The following is a 21,670-nucleotide window of genomic DNA, read 5'->3' as shown; positions in this document are numbered from 1 at the left end:
CTAAGCTGAGTAGGGATGGAGTTAGAAAAGCCAAGGCCTAGCTGAAACTGGACTTGACAAGGGGTGCAAAGAAGAACAAGAAAGGCTTCTACAGGCACATCTTCCAGAAAAGGAAAGTCCAAGAAAGTGTTCCCTCATTAGTGACCAATACAGGCAGGCTGGTAACAATGGACAAGGAGAAGGCTGAGGCACTCAACAACTACTTTGCCTCAGTCTTCACTGGCAACTGCTCTTAATACACCCCATTGGGCGGATGGTCAGAAAGTAGGGTCTGGGGGAGCAATGTCCCTCCCACTGTAAGTGAAGATCAGGCTCACAACCACTTGAGAAACCTGAACATCCATGAGTTTATATATGTCCGATCAAAATGCATCCCAGAGTCCTGAGGGAAATGGCAACGTAGTCACCAAGCCACTGTCAGTGATATTTGGGAAGTCATGGCAGCCAGGTGAAGTCCCTGGTGACTGGAAAAAAGGCAACATCTCATCTATTTCTAACAAGGGTAAAAAGGACGACCCAGGGAACTACCAATCTGTTAGCCTCACCTCTGTGCTGGGAAAGATCATGAAACAGATCCTCCTGGAAGCTATGATAAGGCCAGGGCTCTGAGCAACCTGATGTAGCTGTGGATGTTCATTGTAGGGGAGCTGTATTAGATGACATTTAAAGGTCCCTTCCAACTCAAACCATTCTATGCTTATACAATTACCTTCTGGCTGATCAACAGTAATGTATTAAAACATGCTGAAAAACTACAGTTTATTTCTGAACGTTGATTATTTTCCATTTGTTGTAGTAGCACAGTGTTGTCTTGAAGAGTCTATAGTTTCTCTTATGTTTGCTGTTTTGCTGCTCTCAGTGTTTCAGCAAATATCACTTGTCCACTAGAGCAACGGACACTGAGAAACAGTCTCTAACTTTTCTATCAGTATTTGGCACTACACCTTAAATGCAAAAAATGAAAACAAGAAGATAAGGTTTGTCTTCTTTCCCACTTGCTCTGTTTGAGATCTTTTACTCAGCCTTCTGAAAGCCATTCAGAGGTGTTTGTATGTATTGTCCATGCAGGATTTGTTTCCAGATTGCTCATAGTTTAGTTCTATCACCTCCCTTTATATTCCCATGGTTGCAGTGCCCTGGCATATTAAGGAAAAAGCTTTCTTGATACAAAAAAAAAAAAAAAGAAATCTTTCATGTTTTTCTTGCAGTGGATACTTTCCTAGATGAGTTAATTTCTACCTAGTGAATCTTTTGTATCTTCTAACTCAGAGGATACAAGCCTTTTCCTTGCTGAGGGCCAAGCAGACTTTTCGTGCATCTTTCATGGGCCACACAGATCCATGTTATTTTGTAATCTGGGAGGAAAAAAAAAATATTGCTTCAAGACATGAAATAAAATTTCAGGCTAATCCTGCCAGTGGGTTCTCACATCTTCTCTACGTGACCTCCCTTGCATGGTGGACTCCCATATTTATACATGTCCTTGAGAAATAACTTCTTAACACTTTATTATGGGAAATACCAAATGTAAGCATTCCAGAACTCGACAAATTCACAAGGAATGCCTCTGAAATTCTTCGTAAAGTATAGCTCATCTCTGGCCAGGTGTTTGTTTAACCTAAAAAGATACCTGCTGAAGCAAGAAGGATTACGTGCATTTTCCTCTACCAGCTCCTTCTGCGCCCTGCTGCGTTTGCTAAGGAGATGCCAGGCAACAGCTCCTATGGATATCTGTTACTGGATGCAGTGCCAACCTCCCACAAAAGCAGCAGTATTTGTGGAATCCATGTCAGCTGAGGGTGTGTGAAGTCTTGGGCTTGCAGTCTGCAGGTCTTCTGACAGCAGGGGCCAACAGCCAGTGCAGGCTTGGAGCATTCTCTGCACGCATCCCTGTATCATCCCTGTATCATCTCAGTTCTCATTAGGAAGAATATTCAGGATTGGGTGCAGTTTCTAAAAGATATCTTATGAACAGCTAACTCTATCTCCACTCTTTCCAAATCCCCTCCAAGTATTCATGCTCTTCTCTCTTGTACATTGGTGGTTTTCTTTGTATCAGGGAGATCTTCCCACACTCATGAAATGCTTTTGTTCTCTTGACAGTATTTGTTGACATGGATGGATTGGATACAGAAAACGATCATGGTAAGCATGTGAAAACATACCTAAAACTTAACCTGAGCCTCCATTAATTGAGAGTAGAGCTCAAGGCTTTTCTCTTGTGGATTTTAGGACTTCATATTCACTTGCACGCTGTCACTTAATGAGACTATAGCACAAACTTGTGAAAAGCCATGCTTATCGGGTTGTGTCACTCACTGAGGTTGCTATATGGTTGGAGTTTCCCAGAATATATCCTCTCTTTCTGCCTGGAAATGTTCTCTGAGTAGTAAAAGATAATTTTCTCCACTTGTTTGGATAAGTCAGCCCAGAGAAAAAGTAGCTCTCTGGCTGCCAGATGTCCAGCAGCCCCAGGCAAGCATGTGTGCAGATCAGTGGGTAGATGTATCACTTGGTGTAGTAAGCCAGATGGACCTCAAACCCGTCAATACTGTTGTGTATAGTATCTTTGCCACTCCTTAGTTTTGGAAACCTGACTTCAAAAAAAAAAAAAAAAAAAAAAAAACATGGAGCCCCATTAGCTGAAATTCCTTGATTTCGCATCAAATAGCAGTATAGAAGTAATAGCCTGCAATTTTTTTTCTTAAAATACTTGTGCCTGATTTTTCTACATCGCCAGCACCTCCTCTCCACTTTAAACCATCAGGCTCTGTGCTCCCTAGTGCAATGATTTTTTTTTTTTTAATCCAGTCTGATAAGTGTTAGATTTAAGAGATCTTACCAATGGGAAAACCCCGGCCCATGTCTTGGGGAGTAAGGGGGTTCTGGTGGTGCGTTGCTGCTGGGATGGCTCCTATAGCATCACCTAATCAACCCCATCAACTTTTGGCTGTCTGAACAGCGTCAAGTTGCTGGGAACTAGGCCAGTGGCTGAACCACCGAAGGTGAGGGGTAGATCAGCAACATGTGCTCCTGACCTCTCAGCTTAATGAGAAGCAGTTCAGATGCGATTCATAGTCAGTATGTCTATGGAGATGGTCTGTGGAATGCATGGTTCTAACTGTGAATAGGAGTTCTTCTGTATGTGTTTCATACTGCCACAAACTGATTTCACTCTTATCCCTAGTTTTGATCACAAACGCCCTAGTAAGAAATTGGCTAAAGATAAATGGCTGTGGTGGCTCATGGAGTACATAAAAGGAGACAAATGCAAAATGGGCATCAGTACTGCTGAAAAGCAAGTCTAAGGTGTGATGTCAGAAGCAGATTTTTGTTTTACTGTGGCTCTAATTTCACTCAGCAGAGTGAAAGGAGAGGGGCTGGTGTCAGGTTATCTTGTAACCAATCTAACACACTTGAGAGTTCTCCTCAGCTTACCCTACATGCTTTGTTCTCACTGCTCTATGCTTTTCCAGTGAAACAGAGCATTGCTTCTTCAAATCTTCAGAAAACTACAGAATCTACTCTGCATTGTTTTCAGATGGCTTCCTTGAAGCCGTAGATCAGCTTTCCATATTTCCTTTGTGCACTAGGAGCTAAAATGAGCTAACCTTCTGTCAAGCAATGAATTCCTGTACATTTTTTCCACCTTTGTAGCCATTATATGGTTAGAGTGAACCAAGTACTTAACATGGCATGATGAGGAGGAACTCTGGGGAAAAACTAGTGAGCTCATAGTCCAAAACTGATGCAGTCACAGTACTCAAAGAAAAAGAAAAAAGCCCTCAAATTTTCCACTATGATAAAAACAGAAGCAAGTGCTAGAATAAGTAAGTTTTGACATCCATTATTCAGTGTCACAAGAGTGTTATTTCTTCTTATATAGCGAAACAGTGGTTAATTCATAGCTCCTGGGATTTTTTTTCAAGCATAAATCACTACAGGGTTTTTTCCCAATATCAATCAGAGGTTTGTAAAAATCTGCAGGGAGAAATAAACCATACAAGCTGGCAAGTAGTTTTAGTGGCATTTAAAACAACTGTGGTAGTTATAAACAGTAAACAAAACATAGTAACCAATTTAAACACTAGAGATTGTTGTATCATAGGAGCATAAATCATTAACTTAATAATTTCAGCAGCAGTGACTCAAATACAAAATTAAGCCAACAGTACCCCCTGTGGCAATAATGAAGTACTGTATGTCATACAGAAAACAACTGACAATTGGTGATTGCAGCATGGAGATCCTCTGAAGGTGAACCTTGGAAGTGAGACCTCCAAGTCACTTTAGCATAAATGGCTTCCCTATAAGGAATGATGTCTCAAATGTATTATCATAAGCACAGTCCTGAGCCTATGAGCAATGGAGATGAAGCTAGAGGTATTTAAGGAAGAGATACACACATATAAGCATGATGGCAGATCACAACTGAGATGCAGACCACTCAGTGTGTTTAGAAAACACTGCTGGTCATTTCTCTGAAGAACCTAGTGACACATCTGTGTTATGCAGTAGCTGATTAAAATATAGAAGGGTCTGAAGATGCAGTGTTGACTCTGGCTAACCTCCTATTACAGTAGGACTGAAGGGTTCAGATCCAAATATTCCAGCTGGCCCTCTGCAGAACACTGAAGCATATCTGAAATGAAATTGCATTCTCCTTCCCTCAGCCAAATCCATCCTACGGCTCTTCCTACTGCCTGGAAATGAAGCTCAGAGGGAAGGCTTCTCTCTAGGCGTTGTTCATGGATCTAAAGGGAATGAGTCTTTGCTTTAACTCTCCTTAAGTTTTTGGAGGAAACTGCAGAACTTCTAGGATGTGTGAATGCTGCTCAGCCCAAATTTCTTTTAAATACCATCTTCAGATTTTGATAGCTCTTCAAAGTGATGCGAAGGTCCAAAAATGGCTGTCAGAGTTGGCAGGAATACAATTCATTTTCACCTTCTTTCTTTTATGTCACTATTTCTCTGCTAGTGGTCTTTCCAGTACAGCATCTCAGATGCAAGAACAAATCAGCTATTTCTGATTGTTAGATTATTTTTTCCCCTGTAGTCATAATACCTCACTTCAGAAGAGACATTTAACTAAGGTGCTTTTTAAACACAGCTAGCTCTTTTATTTTGTGAAAATGTGCCTTGACATACATTACCACTCACAAGAAGTATGAAGTCGCTCCCTATGCACAAGGGAAGATGCAGACTGAAAAGTATGTGAATGACTGCAAACATTCCTGAATGTGAATGCAGACTATTGATTTGGGCTTATGGATTGTATATAACATGTACGTTAGCAAATAAAGATGATGAAAGGAATTTGCAGAAATGACATGTTGCAGTGCTCTGTATTCTAGAACTTCCACCTCAATTTCTAAAATATAATCTTCTAGACCTTATCTAAGAAACTATCATAATCTGCAGCAGTTTTAACAATATAACATTACCTTCTTAAAGCACATCTGAATGTCCTGGAACAATATGAGGTCTTTTTATTCAGTGTATCAGAGAAAAGAAGATGCAGCAGAACATTGCTATTACTGGTAAGTAATAATTAAGTAATTACTGGTAAGTCACGCAAACAGTTTGGGTAACCACCAAAAACCGAGTCAAGCCTCAGCTACCAGAAAGCCTTTCTCATGGGAAGACCTTCTGAAAATCAAAATACAGAATAAGGAAAAGAGATCTAGGATTGATGCAGATCATTCTGAAGCTTGAAACCAGTGCTGTTGTCAGGTTATTTTCTAACAGAAAAGCTGTATTCTCAGACCTGTGGGAAAGCCATCAGGAATGCAGGTGGTAAAACTGCAGGGAGCCTACACAGCAGAGGGGCTAACCGGGAGGCCACGGGAAGATGGGCAAACAGTGACAGCAAATGGAATCCAGGGCTCGTATCAGCAAGAAGAGGTGATTGTAAAGGGATGAAGGGTTATTATGTCTTCCATTAAAAGCTAGAAGGCAACATTCTTTCTATATATCCAGGCAACTACATATGAATGGGGAAGGGATATTGTGGCATTCTGGGTAGCTTTGAGACGGTATCATTTGCATGCTAATACGCAACAGATTAAAATCCTTCAGCCTTAGCACTCCAGAGTGAATTCTCAGATCACCTTCCAGAGTGATCACTCGTATTTATATCTATTTAAAAGTAACCTGTTGCTGTATACAATACCAGTTATCTCTAAATCTAAACTGTATGTGCACTATGGCAGTGAGATGTGCCAGGCTTTGAAAGGGATGAATTCAGTTCGTATACAAGCATTTATCCATCATATCTAGCAATAACACACACAAAAAAACATCAAGTACCTCGCTTGGTTTGAGATTTCCTTCTTTCAGATGTGCCCTAGTGTTTGCTTTTCTTCCAAAGTAGAGTTAGCCAAGAAAATCCTGACAGTGGTCAGATATCATTGCTGTGTAGCCAAACTGAGAAGTAATAACACATTTAGCTGAAAGCAGAAAGCTTAAGGATGCATCCTAGCCAAAATATTTTTCAGGTACATAATAATGCTTCAGATCATTGCATGCGGAAGGATTCTGCCTCATTCACTAAAAAAAACAGCATCACCAAGGAGATTCCTCAAAGACTAAAACTGAATAGGTGGCCAATTGTTCAGCTCTAGCTTCTAGCAAGAAGTTGTTTAATAGGAAGAGGTGGTTTGTAGAGATTTGCATTGGACAGTACACCCTGGCTTTGGTTTCTTTTAGCTCAAGAATATAGGTAACCAATGATTCCAGTAAAATGATTAATTTCTTCCAGGACTCCAGCTGTGAACCCTCTGAGAGACTGTGTGAGGAATGAATGCCCCTCAGGTGAGTGCTCCACCATAGTCTGCATCCTGGCTTTTTGGAATAAATGGGATTTCTTCACCAGTGAAGATCAGACATCTCCCAAAATGGAAGCTAGTTCAGACCACAAAGCCATCACTAAACTGTGACCACCACTCAGATCATCCACTATTTAAAACACATTAAAAAAAACACTGAGAAGTTATTTCAGCTGTAGAGTTCATGGGTTTGCAAAGTATTGCAAAATGGAGACTACTCTTCACGATGTAGGCTAATATTTTTAATAATAGAAAACCAAAGAGGTCTCATTTTGCTGTACTTAAGCAGCAGCTATCTTCCTGCTCTGGGTCTGGATTAATACACATCCTTGGAAGAAAATAATTAGGTTCTTAAGTGTGAGTCAAATGTCACATTATGAATAGTGCATGTCTTCGTGATGAAGAAATGCTACATATGAGTTTAGTCTCTTAACTACATTCTCAGCCAAATCTTCTGGAAATTACTTAATATGTGTGAACAACATAAACTGCAATCAAATCTAGAGAGGGAATTTTGTCCCTGAAATACAGCTCATTAGGTCCTAGGGATTATCAAATCAGCCAATTTGCTCTACCATTAGTTTCTCTTGAACAAAAGGAGTCTATTTGTGTCTTAAGTGTATGTCATGAATAATGGGATAGTGTTCTGACCAAGTTGCAGACTTGACAGGCACGGTGGCAAAGGCATGATATAGGGCATAGTGCTGTTCTTGAGCTCCTATCGAGAAATATCAAACAACTTTAAAAGGATTTATTTTGCAAATATTGTGTGAGATTTTTGTCAAAATGGAAAGCTAAATGAAACATTATAACAGTGCTGCTACATAGGATGCCTATATATCTTCATCTACCCAATGTGTTTCAATTCCCTTAAATCCTCATTTATCTTCAGAAATTCTTAAATGCCCTCAATATGCCATAACACTTAGACTAGGGGAGATGTTACTGTTCCATAAGCATCTACCTGAAAGCACACCCATGTTCCTTTTCCAAATTCTCATCCAGAATGACATCTCACTGCAAAGTAATTGCTGTTGTTTCCTTCTCTGGTCCATGATCATTCAACTCTCCTTCATTTTCTCTAAAGAGTATGTAAACAAAATTTCATCTAAAATGACAAGTCTACTTTATGATGATTCTGCCGGTGAACTACTAGAAAGGACCTTTGCAAGCATTTAATCTTGATTGCCAAAACTGTTGTTCTGTCATCTGGAAACACAGTGCACCATCTGGAAGGGCTAGAACAAACCTAACTGTAGTTTGCATGCTGCTGTTGTTTTGGTCATGAGAACATTCTGTTGCAAGACAGCCCACTCTTATGCACATTGACCCATCAACTTGATCAGGTTGCTTTGACTTCTACTCCAAGTATCTTACTAAAACTCATACAACCCCTAATATATCTCTGTAATAGAGAAAATCTGTTATTTTAGCAGCACATACAGAATAAAACCCTAAAAGCTGTGTATGCTTAAAGCAATAAAAGAAAATGTGACTATTGATGCCTCCAGGATAATTAGAAGTGAAAGAATTTTAGCTTGCCAAAATTACTTTATGAGGAGCCTTACACTTTTTATATTTTTCAAAATATGATCCTATTGTCTTTATTTCTTGCTCCTACAGCTAAAATTCTGGGATGGCAGCATGAGGAATTGTACTGTAAAGTATATTTAAGGACAGAAATCTAGTACACATAATGCTTTTGAACTCTGTAAGTAAGTGATAATGAAAAACATACAACCCTTCCAGGCAAAGAAAATCTATTTGTGATCCTTATTTACCACTCCAAAATCAAATGAAGGGATAAAATACACCTATATAAAAACACACTGACAAGCTATAACTACATAAATCATTTCAGCATAATTTTTGAAGATTCTGCATGAGACCAGGAATTATAAATAAGCATGTGTTTAATAGTCAATGATATTTTTTGATGTTATTTTGAAATGTCAGATACGCCCAATAGATGCAGAATGGAAAAACATGATAACATCTGGTGTTGGAAGCAATCATTTTCTTGAATACCACAATCAACATGCCTGAACACTCAGCATTTCTAACCTGTCTTCACTGTTGAAACACTGAAATAATTCACAAATATGTAATGTAATTATGTATTAGCAACATCCAAGTATGTTTGCAGTTGTATTTCCGTCACTGACATGTATAGAAGCATTCATCAAAATCTGGCCCCATGCAAGGTTCTATTCAAAGAAAAGAGAAAAAAATGCTATCAACCTAAGTAAGACAATATGTAATAAAGGCATGAAGAGAATACTGTGGCCTTTCTCACTGTAGGCTATGCCTACAAAGGGGGATAACTTAAAATTTTTAAGTAAAAAAGCAGTGAGTTCTGTATTCTATTAATTTTTTTTTGTCTCTGACAAAATAAGACATATCATACAAGAATTCTGTGAATGCTTTTATTATGAATCACAATTATAGCATACATTTTGAGACAGTCTAAAGAAGAGGATGACACCTGACAGTCCGTAAAGAATCTAAGCTTGTGCTTACATTGTTGATTCTCTCTTGCATAAATTTGCTATTCCATAGCAAACTTATTCCTTGCAATAGCAGTTAGAAGCCAAAAGCATGAACATTCCCAAACATTTACAACAGACTCCCTTGTTCTTCAGTTTCTGCTGTACTTTCCAGTTTTCCTGAGAGTATCGTGATCCATTATGTTACAAAGACTAGACAATCACCTTTGCACTATCTTAACAAGACTACTGGCTATTTCATGCTTGGAATGTGTTTTTTTTTTTTTTTTTTTTAATGTAACTGAGAACTGTATTGTTCAGAACTCAAGGAAGTTTATTCCCAGTACATATCTAGTCTATCAGAAAGCATAAAACCAGTGGAGAGTCTGACATGTAATTAATCTTCAATGAGCTGATAGTCAGTGCTGGTCACGAATGTAACACTGGCCACAAGACAGTCCTGCTCCTTCAGAGGATCTGTTTCCATATTATCCGTATCAAATTTAGCATGATCAAACATGGGACACGGTTTGTCAGCACTTCCAGGCTAGGTGCCCCAGTCGTGTTTCCTTGTGTGGAGTAAGGATGTCTAGAGTTGTTTGAGAACATCAGTCAAATATTTCATGACAGGAAAGATGGAATAATTTGGAATATCATAACAAAATGAGTATGTTTTTGCTAATTCTCCTCTATTTGTCTTTCTTCCTGATAGCAGGAAAGACATTGATAAACTGGAGTAAGTGCAATTGAGAGCCAGCACAATGGTTAGATTGGAGCACATGAACTACAAGGAGAAACAGACAGGGTTCAGGTTTGTTCAGTCTGGTGAAAAAGAGGATAAGGGGGGAAATCACTCGTGCACAGTGCTCCCTTATAAAAAGCTGTTCACAGAGGAGACAGAACCAGACTTTTCTCAAGGTGCCCAACCAAAGCAGAAGCAACAGCTACACATGATAGGAAGGAAACTTCTGTCTGGGCATCACGAAAACATCACGCTGAAGGTGGTGCAGTGTGGCTGTGAAATCTCGAACACTGGAGATATTTAAAATTCAAGGTACAAGGTCCCAAAGAACAGTATTTGTCTTAGTGCTGCTTTGAGCAGGGCTAAGACGACTCAGCAGGTGAAAAAGCGTACACTTCCGCAGTTGTGCAAGAAGCCCAGTCACATTACATCAGCGGAGACTTCACTGTGTAGAGCCCAGTTTTCTCAGAGGGAATAAACATCAGCCATGTCCACTGAAGTCTATGAGAAATGTCAATTTTTAATATGGTGAGGAAATTAAAGGTAGGTCACCACAATTCAAAGACCAGATTTTTAAATCTCCTGTATGAAAGGTACTGAAGGATAACTGCAGACACATCTATCCTGTTAGGTATCTGAAAACTGTTGCTAAAGCTCCACAGAAAATCAGGCCCTCGTTGTCTTATGTGTCTCCTTTGTTAGTTACAAGGATCAGATTTCTTTTGCTATCCCACAGTGCTAATATGTGATGCTGTGTTTATTTTCCAGGTCAAGTAGTTTCATGCACTGGAAATTTAACTTTGAAGAAATAATATGAGAAAAAAAAGAGATAATCTTAAATCTACCGAGTTTAAAGGGAAGAGAAAAAAAGTTCTGTTCACATGATTAACTGTCATAAGCACAGTGCATACCATCAGAGGTGCCAAAGCCCAACTTGAAAGGTTTTAAATGTTTCAAGCTGTGCAAGCATGCGTTTCTTCAAACAGGCAGAACTGATTATGATGATCACAGGCAAAACCTTAGTTAAACAGAGAATGTGCAATTTTTGTAAATCGTTATACAGTGATTACTAACTATTGAAGTAAATGGCTCAAATGTTTATTAGCAATGGAGTCTTTTTTTTTCCCCTTCTGTAACCCTGCAAAGACAAAGGAATGTTGCAGGTGATGAAGAAAACATTTGTCATCACCAAAAGATATGCAATGAGTTTGGGGAAAAATCAAACTTGATCTAGTGTTCTAGATTTCAGTAAGTTTGGTAAAATTGGGATAGTTTTAATTCCTGAATAACTCTTTTCTGACAGTTAAGAGATTTTCTTTAGATTTTTTTTACCCCTTTCTTACTTAAAACCCACACATTCTGATAGCAGCAAGAAGCTGAATGAACACATGCTCCCCACTGTGTTAGGAGATGTACACACTCCTGAATTCTTGATACGTTATATGAGTGGACAAACGGAAAAAAAATGAGATGTTGAAATTAAGGATAGGGTCATGAAGTCCATATTATATCTTACAGCTCATGTTCTTAACTCTAAAAAAAAATGTTACTTAACTGAACTATACGTGTTGTCTCTCAGCTAGAGACACCTGAAAGAAGCCTGATCTTCAATAAATGGTGAGTTCTTACTCTTCTTTTTAAAATGTTGCTACCATTATCCTTCCAGAATACAGTGCACCATTCCAGCTGTGATTCACAAAACTGTCCATTGTACTATGTTTAAATACACTGAAATAATGACGTGCTCAAACAATATCCTCATTAGTATGTTCTTCATGTTTTCCTGGTGGGGTTTTCCAACCAGAGAGATTCAGAGCGCCTAGAATAAACCAAAACTATTTGACTATTTGCTACCTTTTTTTTTTTTTTTTTTTTTTTGAGTACAACCAGATTTGATTTGTTTTTGGTGATAAAACATCTTGATTCCTATGCCTGGCTCTTGGTCACAGTTTATTGTTTCTTCCATTTTGTGATCCATTACACTAAATAGGATTGGTTACCAACAGTAAAAGCCTGTGGATTTTTTCTTTAAATCAAGCATTTCATAACAAACTGATGCACCCATTGGCAAGCATCTCTCTTCCTCTCTAAATACAGATACATACTCTCCTGTCTATTTCCACTGAGCTATTTTTCATATATACATAAATATTTGGACTCTTTATGAATATGTATCACTTTCTGCATGCATTATGCAGAAGAATAATACACAATTTCTAGTATATTGAGGCTGTCATTCTACAATATCTTTAAATTTGTAATGGAAAAAGCCAGATCCAATGGGAAATCTAAGAGGTTGATTAATACCAGAAAAAGAATAAATAAGATTGGAAACAGAGTAGATGCCTGAAAATCTTACTTGTTTCTATCTAAGGTCACTAATTTAATTTTCTCCTACCGTCCATGTGGTTTTTGTTTTTTAATTTCCAGGAATTCCTGACTGTTTATTCTATAGCAAACCAATGGGATTTTGAGACCATGGTATGTTGTGGGAAATTTCTCAGTAGTATGTGCTCTCTGTTAAAAGTTGCTGTGGAGTTGCCTTTGTGTAATTGAATAAACACTAACTATCCCACTTTTAAAAGGGAGTGTAATCTGCACATCAATTAAAGCCAAATGTCTGCCTAATGGTTAAGACAGGACTATGTGTCATCCTCCCAATATTCAGCAAAGAAGTGTTCATATCAAATTGCCAGCATAAAAAAAAAAATCTTCAAATAGATGTGTGAAGGCAGATGGCTTGTTTATACAAGATTTTAATGAGAACAATGTTTTTCTAATAAAATTGTGCGTGATTCATCCAACACATCCAGCACAACAAAGGAAAGCAAGAAGTGGGCTTTAGGCACAAGCACACCGGCTCTGATTGTACACAGGGCTCCAGTGCCTGCCCAGCAATGTGCTGCCTCCCACCAGCACAGCTGGCTCAGGGCGAAAAGCTGGGGCTGCAGCCCAGCACTTGGGCAAATGAGTGAAACTCTCCCTAGTCTTCCTCTCACCACATCCCTCCCCACTTCTAACAAACCTTCCATGCTACATACAGATGTAAACATGAAAGACTTCTGTTATAACAGAGGTGCTGCCACTGGTAGAAGTGTGTCCCTGACCTAGGTCCAACTTCACTTGTCCTTCCTTGCCACCTCCCATTGCTAATATTCCTCCCAGTGCTTTGCAGATGTTTTGTTATCGTGCTACTGCGTGGTTATTTTTCAAGTGGCTTCTTAGAGCAGATGTTCTACAGGCACGTGCTCCTTAGCCTTCTGTTGACACTATTTCTCATACAAAAGAAGCATATTGCTTCTCTACTCTTAAAAGAAAGAAAAATAAAACCCAGGACTTCAAATAAGCAAACAAATCATTGGGGATTTTAAATACCTACTGATAATATTATGACATTCCTAATCAGCTTGGATGTTGTTGTTATTATTGCATGCTTTACAAAGCAGCTCTTTCAAAATGTCTCTTGCTCAGAAAGCTCTAGCCACCCTATTTAGATGCAGGACAAATCCTTTCACACTTATCGATGAAGGCTACATGACAAATAAACCGTGGCATGCATGCATTTAAACACACACAATTTCAGTGGCAGATTTTTATTATTTGCTTTAGCAAAAGAAGTCCCAAAATAAAGGAATCAATATTTGGTTTTATTTGGTTTTATGCTAGCATGTGAATTAATGCACAGTTCATATACTGGGGCATGTTCTTACTTGGGCTTGGCATCTTTCCAAGGGATGGAACACCCCCCACTAGGAAGACAGGCTGGGAGAGCTGGGGCTGTTCACCCTGGAGAGGAGAAGGCTCTGGGGAGACCTGAGAGTGGCCTTTCAGTATCTAAAGGGGGGCTGTAAGAAAGAAGGGACACTCTTTAGCAGGGTCTGATGTGATAGGACAAGGGGACAAGGCTTCAAACTAAAGGAGGGGAGATTAAAATTGGATATAAGGAAGAAGTCTTTGTTAATGTAAAGCAGCAAATGTGTCTCTCTCAGAGACTTCCAGAAACTTAGAAGTGGGGCAGGGGGAGAGCTGCAGTGTGACAATGACAGGCAATGAGGGAACAAGGTAGTCCTTCCATCAGGAGGCCTTCGGTAACTCTGAGACTTCTGCTCTGAAGCAGAGCTTCAGTCCTGAACTCATCAGTTTAGAGAAAATGAATCCAACTTTTTCTGTTTACAGTCTCTCTGTCCTCAGTCTAACATCACTCCTCTCTCACTGTCCTACATACCACCAAAACATCTGGGCTGGTGGCCTGTGCCAGAACTCACACCAAGAAGTCCAATTGGTCAGATGTCCCCAAGGACAGGACATATGCCTCCTATCAGATGTCTCCCCATCCCACTAATAGCTTTGCTACACTAAGAAAATCTCAGTACAATTGTTTAAAACCAAAAAGGAAAAAAAAAAAAGAAAAGAAAAGAAAAAGAAAACCAGAAATATGAGGAGGAAAGAGTAGGATGTAAGCAGTTTGGAAGCCAGGGTGATGAGAGAGAGGAGAAAGGGCTAAATATAATTCTTTGTGTGCATGGATATGTGCATTTGTACACACATACACACACATATAAGCTTCCCTCAAAACATACAAGATGGATGGAGAAATTTCAAGGGTGAGTACAGAATATTACCAGAAAGAATAAAAGAAATAAAGTAGCTGACTTTGACAAAAAAAAAAAAAAAAAAAAAGTGGAAAGTATTTTTGATTGGATTTCTACTAACTGTGGGAAAGCTACTAGGGGAAAAGTGGGAAATGTTTAAGCAACTGTTGGAAAGAGTGCAGCTGAAATTCTTCCCACTTCAATCTAAACCAGGAAAAGTGCAACATAGGCCATTGTGGTTAGGTACGGAATGAAATGTAAAGAGTTTTACAAGCAGAGAGCTGAAAGCTTTTAAAAAAGATAAACAAATCTGTGCAGAGGATTTGGAGGCACTGTATGTAAAAATAAGCAGAAGTAAGTTAAAGGATCAAATTAAAGGAGCAAATGAAATTACTGAATGCTAAACTACACAAATATTTCAGCTGACAACAATGGGCTCTTTAGACATATTCACATTAAAGAAAAAGGAAAATATAATAGTGGTCTCCTAAAAACATACACACACAAAAAAAATGAGAAACAGAGACAAAGGAAATGGTCTAATAATAGTATAGAGAAGGAAGGGAAAAAAACAAGGATTAAGTTACTGTTCCTGATCTAGAGCCCAGCACTACAGGAATTGAAAAGCATCTTTTTTCTCCATTAGGGACAGACCTTCAGCTGTGCCAGGTAGAGGCAAAGACAGAAACAGCAGCACAAAGTGGTCACTTGGTCCCCCTGTCCATAGCACTGGCTATGGGGAGATATAGCTCAGGTTGCCGGGCATGGAAGAGGAGGCACGAAGCTTCATTGGCTGCAGTGATGCTGGAGGCACATCTCTGATATTTGTGAGCCGCTGGGAGTCAGCTATTTCTGACCACTTAGTAAATATAGCCCTGAGTTGATGCCAGAGGGTAAGGTGCTATAAAGCTATTCCAAAAAACACTTTGGCACCCTTTTCTCTAGAGAAAACCCAAGGCAGCTAAGCAATACTTACATTAACCTACCTATTTTGCTTATATTTTTTTTGTCCATGAAAGGGAAATGGCATATTTTAAGACAATATTGAATCTCAGGGTAATGTAACAGACTGTTCAAAGCTATCAGTGACAATCAGATAGCCAGTGATCTATGTAGGACATGGAAAACTTAATTGCTTTATATTGCTTTCTTTTATATAGGCTTTCAAGGCAAGAAACATATGCAGAAGAGGATTTAGAAAGGGAGTGGGTTACCCCCCTCTGCATTATTGCATGGTTGTGCTGTTTGATGGCAAGAGGCCTTTGCACTGCTCTGCAGTAGATATACCAGTATTTTTCCTCCAAGCTCTGTCTCCCCATCTGGCTCCACACTTGGTATGTGTTAAATTTATTTTCAGTGATGATGAAAAACATTTAAGATGACCTAATAGATGTGTACAAAACAATGAAGGAAGTGATAATGATGTACACGGTAAAACATTTTCTCCCATCCAAGTCGCTCAACAGCCATGAAATGTGGCAGAAGTGCTCTAAACATAAGCCAGAATAAAACCCAGTAAGAACTTTCATTCACTAAGATATATAAACACCTGGAATAAGTGATCACACTGGGCAACAAGAAACAAATTGCAGCAGTGATTTAAGTGTTTTCATGCTGTAAAAAAATATGAAACACTGGAAAGCAGGAATGAGATAAATCAAGAAAATGGAAAAGACACTTAAACGCATCCCTGTGCAAGCTGCATGTGGAATAAAAGTGACTGCAAAGGAGCGACTGTTTATTATTAGCATTTATCATCATATATTTGCATGAGGCCAAATGTATATGAAGCCAAAGCCAGATATTTACAGTGGAATTGCAAGGACATGCTTGCTTACATGTTTTACAAGAACAAATCCTGCTCTCTTACCTTGAGCAATGACTGTTCAAAATGATGGCACTCATGAAGTATGCCAACCTTTCAGAGATTAAGACCACTGTTACTAAGAATATTTGCTGCTTTGAAAAAGCCCTCCTGGCCTTTCATGCTGATTTATTCCTTTTAAAGTCAGATTCGAACCTGAACTCCAAATCTAAAACCTCAAAGGTGTGTTTCTTCCCCTAAATCTGAAACTCAGAGTCTTCCCCAGTACCGACTCTTAATAGCCCTTTTGGTGACACAACAATTTACACTTGCTAAATGCGTGGCTCTCTGTTTATTCCCCATAGACTGAGCTGAAAAAAATATATAATATACCCTATGCCTATGTATGTTTTGCCTCAGCTTTTGAAAGTAATATTAAATAAGTAATATTGTTACAAATATGGAAGTACATTCAGTTTCTTCTTGAATAGCTCTACTCTCAGTTCTATTAATTGTTGCCCTGAAGCAAAATGCTCACATGTACAGATAATACTACCCAAACATGTTGGATGACAACCCTCTGTTTATATACAGGACAATCCTTGGTCCAAGTTTCTCTTCTCAATCCTCACAAGCTGCTTTTTGTGTTGTTCTTGACAGATTGTGCCTCAGGGCAAGAAATGATGTGGTTTCATTACTTGTTGCTTGGACAACTGCTGGTTACTGCCCACTATAGACATAGGGTTTTGTGATGTCACGGCCCCATGTCCGACAACCAGACTGGCATGGTGAAGTCTGTCATTCCCCATTGCCCACATGCTGTCTTAGGAACCGACCTCCAAGAAGCTGCATCTCATTACTGGATAGTGCCGAGCCATGTTCACAGGCAATGATTAATTCAACAAATTTGGTGTGCAGATGTGTATTGAGATTACATTATTCCAGTGAAAACACCTGGATGTCCTTAGGAAATAAATATAATAACACTAGTATTGAGAAAAAGAAAAAAAAAAAAAGAATCACTAAGAATTTCAAAATTGGGAAACAACTAGAAACCATAGCTTTTATATATCAAGAACCAGCTTGGTAAACCAGACCCTTTTGTAGTGTTATCAAATGCTGACACATGGGTGACGTGCATAGTGCAGGTTTCCTGTCCTGCTAAAATATTCGGGCAGGGTTTCATTCATTGAACCCAGAAAATCTGATTCAAAATTAAAAGTTTTGATAGATGCTTTCTATACCACTACAAAACAAAAATGTATCAAAAGAAGTTACACTTGTACGCCCCCTAACTAAGATGAAAATGTAAGGGGCATACTGTTTTGCTTGCTCTCTCATTTTCTGGCTTTTTTGATAAGGCATTGGAGCATTTGGGCATAACTCAGTTTCCTTGCTTCTCCCTTAATAAAAGATAGTAATATTGGAAGATGCAGTAAATTCATGAAACCTATCCTCATCTACCAAAAGAATGAAAGGTCCTGGTAGATCTCAGTCTCTAACCCAGTGATTCTACACCATAATCACTAAGACTCTACTATTAAACCACCATTCAAAAGTCTCATGGTGGCCTTTTGGTTGAGTTTTGGACCCTTTATAAAAATGAAATTCAGAACTACAAATGGTCATTTTTTGTAAAAAGTCAGCAATAAAAGCTTTTCCTGAACAGTCCCGTTTAGTGTTTCAAACAGGCCATATAGAATGGCAGTGACCAGTACTGACAGGTATAAAAAAAGAATTTCACCCCTAAATCCATTTTATAGGATCTTATTTGAAATTTTAATTAAAAAGAATAAAACTCTGCATTCCTAAGCATTGGCACCAGGTACAGAATAATTTTGTGTGTTTTGAGATTCCAGCTATATATCTTTCAGAAATCCATTTGAGAGCAACACAACCTAATCTCAGTACTCTGAGATAATAAAATCTGGGTGAGGGGAGTGAGTGCTTCCAGCTCTTTTCTGCTGAAACCTCTCATGGTCCATTCTATTTGCAAAAGTGCGAGATTCCTTTTAAATCTCCAATTTCTGTATTCAGTCAGTAGAACTAAGCTCATATATGATCTTACGGAACAAAAGAAAAGAAATGTGATATTGTAACAGAGGTACTTTTTTTCTATTTTGTATTGCTACAAAGTCCTATCTTCTCAAGTTCACTGCTGATAACATCAACTTAAATCAGATAAAACAGGACAACTCATTCTTTTTCCACAACTTTGGCCTGGCCTGCAAAATCTTTTCAATATATATGATTCCTTCTTTAACTTTCTGAGATAGTTGTATAGTTTAATTTTGTGATAGAAAAAGAACATCTTACACTTCAAGGACAACTTCTCTACTCTTCTAAATTAATAGGACTAATCATCTTTGCTAAAAATATAACAGTTCAAAACTTGCAGCATTTCTTTAAGTAAAATACAAGAACAATTTTCACTTTAAGAAGGTAGACAAAGGCATTATTTGTACTTATAAAATACAACAGAAACCAAGTTGCGCAAGTCTTGCCTACACAATTGTACCTACATGTATAGCTGATACATGCTTTCACCATGTTATGGTCTTCAGTACCTTTTCATTCTCTGTATCTGAATAGTACAGCACGATACAAAAGCCACAGCATCATTAGTAACAAGAGATGAACTCAAATGCTTGCATATTTAAACTGCTGCTTGAGCATTTCAAAATTGATATTTGCTTGTTCAGGATCCTACTGCAACAATTTCAGATGAGGATTTCAGCATAAAATACTGATTTCATTCATTATAAAACCAGACCATGACAGAAATCTCTCACTTAAATCTATGCTGAACTTTGGCTTACCTTGAACAAAATTTAAATAGCAGTGTCTTTTTTTTTTCCAGGGTATATCTAATTAATAAATACATTCATTTGAAAAAACGTCACCTCAAGTTCCTCTAGGTCCACCTTTTAAATAAAGGCCTATTTTCTCTTCCTGACATCATTCGCTGCAAAGACAGATAGATTGTGTGCAGAGTTTATTACGAGATCGATCAAGATAATTGAGGTATAATTTTCTCAGTGATTTCTGCCATCATTTTTAAAGGCAGGGATGATTATGTTTCTCTTTCACCCATCTGGGAAAACACACAGTGTTCTCATGTAATTTGAACGTTTCAGCAAGGATGTGAGACCATCTTTCTGCATGTAACTAATAGCTCTGCCATTAGGCCATCCTCTCCTGAGAATTCATTTTTCTTATTAATAATCATCAACACTATCTCCTGTTCAGAAAAAAAACAGCCACACCTAGGTCTTTCTTTTCCTCACTGGCGCAACAGCCAATTTCAGATTTAAAATGTGGCTTATGGTTATGACGATTCACGTGCTCCCTGTGAAAATCTCCACAGAGAATCCCTTTTTTTTCCCCACTTTTTTAAGAATGATTGATGCAAGTTACTCTGTTGTGGTTTTTTTTAAGGCCATTTCAAAACTAAACTCCAAGTCCCCTAGTTTTGCTCGAGTAACCACATGAAATGTTCTAATTTACACCAATTTTTCCATGCCATAATTTAAGTGAATTATTCTTAATTACATCTAGCCATTCAGGAGATCAAGACCCTGACTGTCTGCAATGTTATTTTTCTCTTGGTCTTTTTTTTCCCTGTGTACTACTCTGTGTTGGTAACTGTGATATCTTCTATCACAAAAAGCATTGATTTTCTCAAATAAAATTTCTTTCGTCCAGTATCAGATGAATTTCTGGATCTGAGATGGCAATGCTGAGTTTTACTGTGATCACCTATATTTCAATCTACTGTAACCATCAGCTCGCTACCAAGGAATTTTGTTTCAATCACTTTCACCCCCTAAAACCCGTAAGGGGTAAGGCTTCAAGGTAAAGTTTTTGCCTCTGCTTATTACTAAGATAAAACCATGACATCAAATATGTTAACAACACATCCATGACTGTATATTATTGTCTAAGTAGTTTGTATTATTGTTTTGAACCCTGATTTTGTTTTTCTTCTATAAGTGGCAGAGATAAAGCATTCCTACTGGATATAAGACCTGTGATCCCCAAAGATGTTTGTGACATAAGCATATTTAAGCTTCAGTATCCATCCCTAAGCAACTATGTCCACATTAAGCATTCTTTGCATTGTATATATACATACATAATCTCTGATGTACCTTGTGCACCGAATCCAGTCATATTACAAGCATAATCAAATGCAGCTGCTTGCTCTGCACTTAACTTAGAGTAATAATAATAATAATAATAAACTTATTCTGTTACAGCTTATTATTTGCCAAGATTTTTTCTGTGCTACCAAAATAATGCATTGGACCCAACTTCATTCCTGAAAATAATTACAAAACTTAAAAATAATATCAAATTAAATTGTAAACTTTATAAATTCGGATCATAATGGTCAGTTATGCGGGACTTTCTTCAGGACTGTCAAAATCTTTTTTTAAATGAACTGTATATTATTCATTATCTATATGGAAAGTTCAAAGCTCTTCAGGATTTTACCCAAGAGTTTGCCTGATCTGACTGGCAGCAAAATAAATATGATGGGTGGTCTGTTTAAGGCACCTATCCAAATCTAATCACATTACATTTCAATAGTATCAACATTTGAAAACACTATAGCTGTTGCATCAACAAAAGTGCATGGGAATATCTCCAAAGCAGATGGCAACTAGCACATCACAAAAACATGCAGATTCCTGAGCCAATTTATAGAGCAAAACAGCATCTACCACAGAGCAAAGGAAAGAATAATTAGCATATTCAAAAGTTCAGAACACCCCAACATCACATGGTGTATGCTAGGGACCATGAAAAGTAATTGCTGTCACGTAATACTGTCTTTCATTTGGAAAGGACCCAATTCAAGCAGGGTTCAGTCAACTAAGTAATTCCTTTTGAATGTGAAGGAATACAAATTTGTTTGAAAATAGTGGATAAATTTTGAATAATTGGAAGTATAGTAATTCTGGCAAGGATCTTCTTAATCCAAACAGCTGAGTAGTTTGGTGTCAGCTCCTTCAAAGAGATACAGTTCTAATGTCATAAACTTACCAAATTTTCTTCTAGTTCAAAGGCATTTAATAAAGGTTACCTTTCAAGACAGCACTGAGCAACGTGCACCTATATAATACATAATTCTTCAGATCAGATTTGTTTACATACCATATGCCTAGGTCTTTCCGCAGTTGTTTCCACAAACACTGAATATGTTTGTCTGAAAG

At 38.2% G+C, this 21,670-nt stretch overlaps 1 long non-coding RNA gene across 1 annotated transcript in view; it reads left to right on the top strand.

Annotated features, from left to right (window-relative positions):
• LOC110396909 overlaps positions 1-20,667 on the top strand; it is a 65,510-nt gene extending 44,843 nt beyond the window's left edge. Inside the window, exons 6-11 of the long non-coding RNA XR_002437352.1 lie at positions 2,104-2,145; positions 5,455-5,540; positions 6,761-6,813; positions 10,824-11,672; positions 15,808-15,981; positions 17,112-20,667. This is a non-coding gene — a long non-coding RNA (uncharacterized LOC110396909). The remainder of the gene's footprint in view (positions 1-2,103; positions 2,146-5,454; positions 5,541-6,760; positions 6,814-10,823; positions 11,673-15,807; positions 15,982-17,111) is intronic.

The sequence above is a fragment of the Numida meleagris genome, chromosome 3 (genome assembly GCF_002078875.1).
Source record: "Numida meleagris isolate 19003 breed g44 Domestic line chromosome 3, NumMel1.0, whole genome shotgun sequence".
Classification (NCBI taxonomy): Eukaryota; Metazoa; Chordata; class Aves; order Galliformes; family Numididae; genus Numida; species Numida meleagris.
Note: the sequence above shows the minus strand (reverse complement) of the source record. Positions and strands in the feature narration are given on the sequence as shown.